The following is an 11,226-nucleotide window of genomic DNA, read 5'->3' as shown; positions in this document are numbered from 1 at the left end:
GCGGCGGCCGTTGCTGAGCCGCCGCTGGCGTCGCCCGCCTGTTGCGCCAGCCGCCGCCTCAGCGGGGTCCCGCGGCGGAAAGTTCGAGAGGGGGCCGGGGCCGGCGCAACGGCCGCTGCCCCGCGGGCCGGGAGCCGCCGGCCTGCGCCTCTCCGCTGGCCGCGACCTCCCCGGGAGGCGCTGCAGTCAAGGGCAGGAGCCCTCGGCCTCGGTGCGTCCGGGGTCCCGCCCGGCCTGGGGTTGCGGCCGGGCATCAGGCTGCGTGCGTGGAGCGTTGCCATCGGCTGCTTCTCCATCCGCTGCTGGAAAACAGTGCCAGTGAAAAAAAAAAAAACAAAAAAAAAGTTTTAAAAGTTATGCTTTGGCAAGCACGGAACTACCCACAAAGTAGTTAAGTGGGCAAGAACAATTTGTTTAACGATGCTTCAAAATGTGCAGTATAAATCGCCTATTACGGCATGAAAATATAAAGAGGAAAAAGTAAGAGAAAAGATGCATAAACTATTGCCTGCACTTTTTAAATGAAATGCTGCAAAGTGCTGTTTTCCAAAGGTGCAATACCATCAAGTGTTTGTTACGGGGTGCTGGTGCCGAGCTACGTGTTGTAAGCACTTTGCGGAGGGGCAGTGTTTATTGTGTGCCTGTGCGGCTCTAAGTGCAGGGGGGGGTCTCGGTTAATAACTGGTGAGCCTAGGCTGTGATTGCAAACAGTCACAGTTAAACAGTCTTGCCACTAGGATGTGGATTATTTTCCTTTGGGCAGAGTTTATTCTATCTTTATTTGCAAAAAAAATCCCAGATAAACTGATGTGCTCCTGTAATGCTTAATGGGCTCTATTTATGTTTTTCAGTTGTGTCTGGGTGATTACTGCATCCCGCTCCCAGGTTTTCATGAAACATAATTTTGTGATGAAGTTGAACCATTACATACATGATGTTACATATGTAGGTTTTGTTTTCCTAGGTTTGTGTTTCATGGTTAGCTCCATTTTTCATGCCTTGCATAGTCTTTTATCTCAAGTATTTATCAGTCTTTCCATCAGCCACTTCTTAATTCATTTTGCCTATATCTTGTTCGATCACACGAAACTCACAAAAAATATTTTGGATGTTACAAGTTCAGGTCTACTGTATCTGAAATTCTGTTTTATTATTAACCACTTAATCTTCCACACCTATTTTTGAAGAGGGGTGTGGGTATATGTGTGTGTCTGTTTTATATTGGTTGAAAGAGAGACATCTCTTTTTTTGGCTACAACAACTGAATAGTTTGTAAGCAATCTATTACTAAGTGATAGATACTGTTGTTGATTGCAGTGGCCATTTGTCCCACTGAAGCTGGGATTAATGTTACACTTCATGAGGATCCTTATTTTAGGCAGCTGCTCTCAAGGACCCTGCACTTTGGTAGCAATAGTCTCCCCGATACGTTAGACCTCATATCTGCATCTGACAGACTTTCCTAATAGAACAGGAAAAAGGAAAATGCTCCCCACGTTAGAGAGTGCTGAGATAACCTGGAGTCGATCGGCCTTCCTCATCAGTCATTTCAAGGCCAGGTCAATGTAGCGTAGGATAACTTCCTGTTTGCACAACCCTTGCTCAGTATATACTTCGTTCGATCAGCCCCACAGGGAAAACATTCATGGAGGTAAATGTCTATGTTCTTATTAAAAATCAAGAGTAGCCCAAGCCTCAAGCTTCAGATTGTATTTGGATAGATCTCATCATTACACAGGAATGGCCCTAAATTATCCAGTGAGCCAGGTAATAAAGGCATGCTACTTAATTAGGATCCTTGCAGTTGTAGACTGATGCACAATAACTCTTGGTTGCTAGATGGATCTGGCCTATGTGAACTGCCACTTGTCTACAACCCAGTACAGCCCTAGTTTCCCTAGGTTGCTTGACAGGAATGTACCAGCAGGCTATGAATAGTTAAATTAAACTTTATTGTGTGAATGCATGGAGTTGAGGCATTACTGAATGTGAAAAGACGGAAGGTTTGTAGGGAAACCAGCTGTTGTAGTTGGAGGGAGAACTAGGTATGGTTTTGGGCATAACAACTCCTGTTCAGGAATGGAGAGAAAAAGAAGGATGGTTAATAATTTCTCAAAACTTCAGAGACATGGACTACCATAATGTAACTTACTGAAGCCTTGCGATCTCGTGTTTTGTGAACAAATGTGTTCATTAAATAAAATTTTAAAACAGTTACTGCAGTACTTAGAACAGAGGATGAATGTGTGTTGAGCTACTCACATCTAGTGGTTAATGATTAGAACCAAAAGAAATCTTAATAATATCTGAAAAATATATACTGTCCTTCAGAGAAGACAATACAGATGCAAGAATATTTTTCTGCTTTTCACAACTTGAATATAACTCCTTTGTAGGAGTATGTTGCTACAATATGTCTCCTGAAATAAAACAATATTTGTATAGTCAGACTTTGGTGTTACCAGTTGTGAGATAACTGAAAAGGAGGATGCAGTGTAGATCACAATTATAGAGAAACAAACTTCTTACCCAGTGGGTCAGCCTGAAAACAATGTTGGATTGCTATTAGGTGCCAAATTCTGCCAGCTCGCATTTTATTTAAGGATATTGCATATATTACAGAAAATATTTGGCCTCTCGCGGTAGCATACCCTGTAGATGAAATTCAGGCTTACTTAGTCAATAACTAAACTCAAATGAAGTTAAACGGGGTCGGGATTTCACCTCGTCGTTTGCCTCTATCGTTAGGAGATGGGTTCCATCTCCTGGAAACCACAGGTACTGCAAGCGCATTGTCAACCAGCTGCCCACGTTGTGTCAAAGCTAACCTCACGGGACACAAAGGTAAAAGGGAGGGAATATGCTTTGAAAAATATTTGCATTCTGAAGTGTGATACTAAAATGAAAGTCACACTGGAAAATAACATTTTTTCTTGCTTTCTTCACCTCACTTTAAAAAGCAGTACCACTGATGTAATATATGAAATGTTGGTAAGTTCCTTGAACGCACGTGACAAGGGAGAACTGAACAGCTGCAAGAGTTTACAGTTCTCAGCTGAAAAGTAAAGAGCCAAAGGGCTGTTAGAGGCATGCTTAGAAATACTGAATCATGACTTAATCTTTTAAAGTTCCCAACTCTAACTGCTCTCCTGGGCCACAGTCTTCAAGCRGTCTCTTCAAGAGTGCCACGTAGTGCCTGAATCCTGCTCCTCTGGAAGTCAAAGGTAAAAAACCCTACTGCCCTCAAGAGGCACCAGACCAAGCACAGCCCTGGAATACTGGCAAATTCGAGGAGGTCAGACAGACTGCCCTATGAATAAAACATACCCTTGCTATTAGACCCCAAATTCCAACACGTTTCCTTCCCTCAGTAATTCTGTGTCCTAGCTGTCATCCCCACCTATGCCTGTACTGCTTCCCTCCATGTTTTCTCCATACTGTGATTTAGCATTTATAGTATAAGCACTTTTTTATTTACCTTCTGTTTCACCAAAAACTTAACTTATAATACCTAACTTACATACTACAGGCTGAGACGTCATCTCTGGTAGTAGCTAGAGCTGCTGCCTTCACAGAAGAAGTAAAACAAATGCCTGTGAATATATTTGAGTAAGTTCAGATCCAGATATGTGCATGCAATTGTATTTGTAAACTACTACTTACAATAAAGAAATGAGGAAAATATTCTGTGCATTTGTATTATTTAATTTTAAAGTGATTTGTAACAACTTCTATTCATGTCTTGCCATTTGCACATAGTCAGCTTTTAACTAAAAACAAAATTATCAAAGAAGTAAGAAGCACCAGAGCAACATTTTAAAACAACAAGAGCACAAGCAACTAAAGACACCAAAATTATTAATGCCTCTGTTATTATTATGTGCATTTCTAAGCACTCTTCATGGCCACAAAGCACTCAGCTCTCAGCAATACAGACCACAGAAGGAAATTTCTAAGCTCAAGCATTTCCAAATGTTCCTTTAGGCTGACTGTAAATGGCATGATTCACCTCTTTCAAACTGTCCCCTAGCAACGATTACAACCATCAACAAAGCTCCACCATTCATGTGCTGTCTGAAGTGAAAGTTGCTGAGAGATGGGAATAACAGAATTTACAAGGTTACAATACAAGAGTTAAACTCATGGTAATCAGAAAAGGGCTTTTTCTCTTCCTTTGCTTGGGACTGTCATTAAGTAGCTTTCTTGTAAATATGACTCTACTGTTCATCAACCAACTTCTCAGCTACGATGCAGGTTTACTTTCAATGGACTCTGTAGCTGTAAACACTGGGTGCCAGAAAAAAAAGAGGCTGGTCAGAAGATAGCTTTGCTCCTTACAATATCTGATTCTGAAATGCTATTTTCAGTATTTTTCATTTTGTTTGGACAAAGGTGGTAAAGAAGATGTAAGAGAAATTCAAATGAAAATAAAAAGAAGCAGAGCAATATAGGTTATGAAAATGTATAGAAACATAAAAACATAGATATAGTTGCCTCTGTGCCTTAGATCAGTCTTAATCAGGAGTGAGGGATTAACTGATTCTCTGAAAAGGAATGTGATTGTGATTGGTATCTGGAAGAAAACATTCAGAGAGACTCCCAGAAAACTCAGCATTAACCCTTGATATAGGGCTGGATGTCAAGCAAATTCCCCCTTTATTTGGTGCTGAAACTTAGGCAAGCTGCATAGTCTTCTTACAAGATTAACATAATATAGAAGCTGAAATACTAGAAAAGACACTTTGGGAAGAATCTCTCATAAACATCTGAGTCCATAGAAAATAAATATAGAGACAAATATACAAGGCAACCTGTAAAAATAGTACCAAGCAAAAGATAAGGGGGAAGATGAAGGAACAATAGTGATTTATATCCCTTTGCAAGAACTTGAAAGCAACAAAGGAGTACTCACATCCAAGGCAAAGATAGGGGTGATGGCTTAACCTCCTTGACTTGAACTTTCAGAGAAGCAACAAATGCCACAGCAGCAGAGGAGCTCTTGTGAGCCAAAATGGTGATAGAAAGAGAAGCTGGTAGTGGTGAGCTAGTGTACCAGTGTGTGTGAACTAAACATCCAGCAAATTGTGAAAAGATGTGATTTGTGGCAGTAGCAGAGTGGGGGACATGTTTTGTATGTTTTAAAGGTACAACAGGTCCTCATCTTATTGAGAAGGTGATTACTGAAGAGGCAAGGACCAAATTAATGGCTTGGGGGTGTTCTTCAAAAGCTGGGCTTCTCATCAAAGCACAGAACAGAATCGAAGCAGTTGACTGGGTGTCATATCAGTCATTGCCAGAAAATGTCCTTATAAAAACAGAACACAATTTTGAAGATCCAGTGCTTTAAGGAAATGGTCGTTCTTCAGACTCTTCTTTTGGAATTTTACTTATTAAAGAAGATAACAATATCTGTATTGATAGCATTGATGTGGTCTAAGTAAAAATAACAGGCAAGAACAACGAGAGGTTTTATAAGCAGCTTTGGAAAGTACATAGATTAGCTGGCTAGAGTTGAACAAAAGTGTAAATTCTTGTATAAGGAGTAAACTACAGGAAAGAGACATTAACAAAGCCTAGGTAGGTAGGTACATGATACTAGGGCTAGGACCACCATCCCGGATATCTACCAAGCAGTGAACAATGTGGGGAAATTTATGTCTGCACTAGCTGGTCAAACAGCACCTTGAATTAAATTCTGTGTGGAAGAACCAGAGAGACATAGGAAGCAAGTTTTAAGAATTTGATAAACTAATAAAATCAAAGACCCCCACTTTGAAATGCTGTAGCAGAAGTCACAAAACCTAGCGTGTCCAATGATAATGCCAAAGAAGGGGTTATGGATAGCCCTTTTACAAGAATATGATAAACAGTGGTTTACGCATCATTTGCACTGACTTAATTTGCTTGAACACAGAAAGTGGCTTTGATTCTAGTTGAGGTGTAAAAGTTTATTATTATTTAAAGGAGGTTAGCGTGAACAGAAACTGACTTTAAATCATAAAAGCTTGACAAACACCATTTAGAAGTGAGATCATTTTTCAGTTTTGGATATGTGAAAGAATCATTACTTACATTATATCACCTGTATTTCACAGATGTTGTAGTCACTCTAAAACTCACTGTAGAGCATGTGTGTACTCCACTTTGGTGAGACTACTGTTCAAAAGCCATTATCTTCCTTGGCTATACATGCCTCGTGCTTGTCCTCATAGTCATATGCAAGTCCTGTAAGCAGGTTAACAGTCAGCCTCCCTCAGTTCCCTCACTGTTTCATGTTATGGTAGCTGAAGTGTCCAAAAAGCATAGACAGATCAGACAAGGTATTTGCAATCACTACAACTTCTCAAATATATTTTATATTTATGTACTATTCTTTTTCTTCAATTATTTCTTCAGCTAGCTGACACACAGGGTGTGAAGATTTTCACCTCTGACAGATGTTCCAAAATTGACATCAGATCTAGCCAGTCTTCGCTAAGGATGGTATTTGACAAAGGTTTGTACGATACTGCAAGCTGCCAGACATTTTGGTGTTAGCACAACGCTAAAACAGCCATAGAGTATTGCTGTAGTAGAGGAAGACTTGCTGCTCAGAGGGAAGGGTGTACCAGTCAACTGGCAACTAAGAGGTGGGCTACATTGTGCTATCTTTCAAATGTCTGACTAATGGCTAAAATCCCTGCAAACCTCTGTAGAATTTCTGCCACTGTTCTGATGTCTATGATTAGAACCAAGAGATCTTGCAGTATTTAAAGAAGTTAGCAGCACATGGCATAGAGGCTAGATGACTGCCTTATGATACAAAGGTAACTTGTCTTTTGACAGAGATGTCTTTTGATGGTCAGTTACCTAACTAAACGGTTTCTGAAATTTCCTGAGATGCGAAACCAGCCAAAAACGATCTAAATAGTTTCATCCTTGATATGTTAAAAGGATGGGCCTACCTGACACTTAAATCCGTGGCAACTGATCCACGTAGGCCATGAGAGAGATAAACAGGCTGATGTTGTTTATCAAGTAGGTATTTTACAGTCAGGTGTATTTTAGAAGGAACTCATTGTTAGAAATACGAGTTTTCAGACACTGCCACCCTCCTGACATAGATGTGTTTTTTGGTGATGAGCGCTACTGCCTGAAAACAGCCATCCTCTGTGTACAGTGAAAGAACATCCGGAAATAATCCAGATTACTAGGAATTTCTTATATTAGTGTAAAGCGATGCTTCCTTGGGAGACCAGATACTTTGTATTTGCAGGCCATCCAGGAAACTTCTCTAACCTTAAGGAAAGCATTTGATATGACAGGCCTGGACAGAGGAAGAAACTGAAACAGAATACCTCTGTGGCTGACCATGAATAGGTCTAATCATCACTGTACAGAAAAAAAACTAATAGAAGAACTAAACCTAGGTGGCATCTCCCCAGGAATATATACACCATAGCCATGTCTGCAAGCAATGGACTTTGCTAAGCAGCATCACATATTGGTATGCGTGACCACAAATCCCCAAAGTAGCAGTAATTATGGCAGGATGGCTTCCAACTATACCAAGAGCTCATTTCATTATCTAGAGGCAAGCCTGCAGGATATGCGTGTTGGCAGGGAAAATCCCGGGTTACACTAGTGAAGTTCAGTCTCTGATCTGGAATCATGGGGAACTTTCAAAATTCCACAAGAACCAAGGCACTGCGGACTCAGCATCAACCAGAGATCATCTGAACAGTTGTCAAAGTAAGTATCGACAGGAACATTTGTCCAAATTGAGCTAAAGGGCAACCATCATTTCTATTACAGTTAGTAGCCACTGCTAAAATCTTGGAGAAACAGCATGCCATTGAAAGACTGAACAGGGATACTGGGGTGAGGATTCCCTTCAACAGTGAACTGAAGGTATTTTTGAGCAGATATTTAATGACAATGTGGAAATAATGTCTGGAAGGTCAAGAAACGTAAATCTCACTCTCCCAAGTGGATTATGGTAGTATTGCTATCCTGAACTTAAAACTGAGTAAATTCATATACTCCCAAGTCTAGAAATAGTCGTTATCCTCTGTGGTATTAGGAAAAACTTGTTGTAAAACAAACAGCAGTTACGAATTCAGTTCCAGCATTTTGTAGTCAGCAAATAGGCAATCTCCTTCCAAACCATCTTGGGAACGATTCCTGCAAAGGGACAGGGTACGGTGGGCAAGAGGAGGCTAAACTGGGCAATACATCAGTGTTTCAGCCTATCTAGCGGTCTCTTGCCTGCAGTGGTCTGAGTATCAATGCTGGCTTGGAGTAAAACAGGCTTATACTGATTGGATGAATTGGTTAGGGAAAAGGAAAAGCACTGCTAAGGAGAAAATCTTTAACATTTTCAGAAATGGATGAAAAAGTGGGTACAGACAGAGGTGGGGCTAGGAAGTTAGATTTGTGGAAGCATTCATTATCCTGATGCTTTATTCTGAAAAAAAGGTAGAGCAGTAGCTGTGACTACTGATCTCACTTCCTCCTGAAATGTACACACAGAAGAACCTGGTAGGGACTGATGCAAAGACAGAGAAGGTCAGCATCCTCCCCAGTTAGGAAGCACATTTGTCCTCACATCTAAAGACATCTAGGCTGTCCATAAATGGCAGAGATGGCCACCACAGTGAGGATCCTCAGTATTTTTGTTTTCTGAACCAGGGAGTTTAGGAATGCTGAACGTGCTATAACCCTGTTTATCAGGACGTGATCTTTCACAAATTTCTAGGGGAATTTCAAGAGATTGAGCAAAGCTCCTTACTAAACAGTGGAAGTCATCTATAATTTAGTAGCATGGTTTCATAGCAGGTAGCATACTACTAGCAGGTAGTATGGTTTCATCCTCAGATGTTTCCACTAGGGAACTGAAGGAGCTGGAAAACCTCATGGTAAGAAGATAATCATTGATTTAGATCAGAGTGAAAGGACAAAGCCTTTGAGGTCACAGAGCAGAAAATACCTTTTGTTCTGGCATCCCTGACAAAATCTAGGCTCAAAGCTAGGAAGTGTACATCACAGTAACTGGCATCAAGTCCTTCAACCACTGAAGGAATACAGGGACATGTACTGATGATTCAGGCACCTTCTGTGTCTTGCAATGAGAAGCTTTCCACCCATGGGGCTTAAGAGTACCTTAAAATATTCTCAACGCAGAAGAATTCCAAACAGGAAAGGCAAACCACGTAAAGAGAACAGGTCTGCTTCATCTTCAGCATAGGACAGCTAAGGAAAGATTGCAAGAACACTGCCAAGTATATCCCCAATGATGCATGAAGGAGGGTGAGGTGCAAACAACCCCTATAGGTACCCTCAGAGCAAGTCTCCAGGATCAAATACTGTGTCACAAGGGCATTTGCAATATAAATGTAATTGTGTATGTACTGGAAGAAAAGTTATTTTCCATTCTTTTATCATTCAGGAACACACACACACACACTTTCTCCAAAATATCAAATACACTTAACTTTCTAGGTATCCCACAAAAGACATTAGTTTCAGTTACTTCTGTTACTTCAGACAATACTCCTTGAATAACTGTTAAATATACCATTAAACCTTCCTCTGCATCTCATTTGTGTTCGGCCAAAATACCTAATGGTTTACCCTGTAAAATACTTGCAAAATAGCCTGTGAGATACTTTAGGGGTTTACCCTGTAAACTGTATTTATGGATACAGTTAAAATATGACTGAGCAATTAGGACTGAGTCATATTTAATACAATATATAAGCAGCTCTCTTGGGAACGTGGGCAAATTCTATTAAAACTAAGAATAAAAGAAAAATCATCCTAAAGAGAGATTTAGAACAGAACATTGTTTCTTAACATTACTTTTGACCACCTGTTAATTAATACTCACTGTTTTATATACCCATCACTTCTCACAATCCAACTATTTATTTTTTCTGAAAAGTATTTCGTTTTCAAGTCTTTCATGAATATCAAAGTGAAAATCACTGGGCGAGACCATACCAGCACCATCCCCAAATCACCTACTTCTTGACTACTCCAAACTGAATATAAATGTAGACATGTCTTGTCAGGCCACAAGTGTTAGCTTATGGGAAAGACAACTTACCGTCTAACTACAGGTTAGACATTAATAGATGTGCAGCTTAATATTTCATCAGTCCTTTAGAGCTTTACAAAAATTTGAAAATATTTCTACTCCCATTATTTAGACAAAATCCAATGGTTTAAGGATGATATTTCCTCTGTTAAATGCAATGATCCAAGATCCCTACAAACATTACAAAAGTACCTGAGAGCTTAAAATACTGAAGCATCAATCATCACCAGATGAAGCACTGAAAAGCTAAAGGAACACATTAAAAAAAATAAAATCAAAAAAGTTCCTTTTATGAACTACTGCTCAGAAGAACTTCATGTGATATAACTTAGAGGTCATGAAGAAAACTACAGGGACAAAATTTTAGGGCTTTATGCTCAAGTAAAGTCTGACAGATGGGAAGAATTTAAATTCAAGCTAATTAAAAAAAACTGCAAAATTATAGATTTCCCTATCATGACTACTGCTCTGACACCAGAGTGGCAAAAATCAAGTTTCAGGCAGGTCATTGAGACAGCATGGGGACACTTACACTGCAGCAGAAGATTGTATCTAGTCTTTCAGTGACCAGTTGCTCAACTCTAACATTTCTTGCCTAGAAATGTCCTGTCACAGACACTCCCAATACAGTACAAAAACTCAAAAAGTGATTTCAAATAAACTTTTTAAGGAGAGAATGGCTAATTATTTTTCCCTAATACGTTTTCTTATTTAATTATGGAATTATTAATATAAGTATTAATAAAGTTTGATCACAAAGGCTTTGACATTTGTAGTTAGCATAAAATCTGCCACGCAACACACAATCTTCAGAAACAGAATAATAGTCTGTGCTTGTGTGTGGACACCTATGACCCAGTCCTGGATTCTCACTTATCTAATTTCTACTGTTAAGTGGCGCAATCCTGCTTGTAACTACCGGTTGTTGCAACTTTGGTGGTTTGAATGTCCAAAAGGGAGTCAATTTTTGAAAATATATGTAAGAAGGGATCTCTTGTTTGCAAAGGAATTGAGGAAATTTCTATTCTTAGGAAGCACTGTCCTCCAAAGTCATCTGTAAAAGCAGTAAGGAAGCAGCATGTAACATTTAATTTTAATTAATAACTAATATTATTTAGATTTTGGAAAAAGTGGAAAGAATATAGTCA

Source organism: Apteryx rowi, unplaced genomic scaffold, assembly GCF_003343035.1.
Source record: "Apteryx rowi isolate R43461 unplaced genomic scaffold, aptRow1 scaffold_5, whole genome shotgun sequence".
Classification (NCBI taxonomy): domain Eukaryota; kingdom Metazoa; phylum Chordata; class Aves; order Apterygiformes; family Apterygidae; genus Apteryx; species Apteryx rowi.
The sequence above is the reverse complement of the archived record's forward strand: the minus strand, read 5'-3'. Positions refer to the sequence as shown.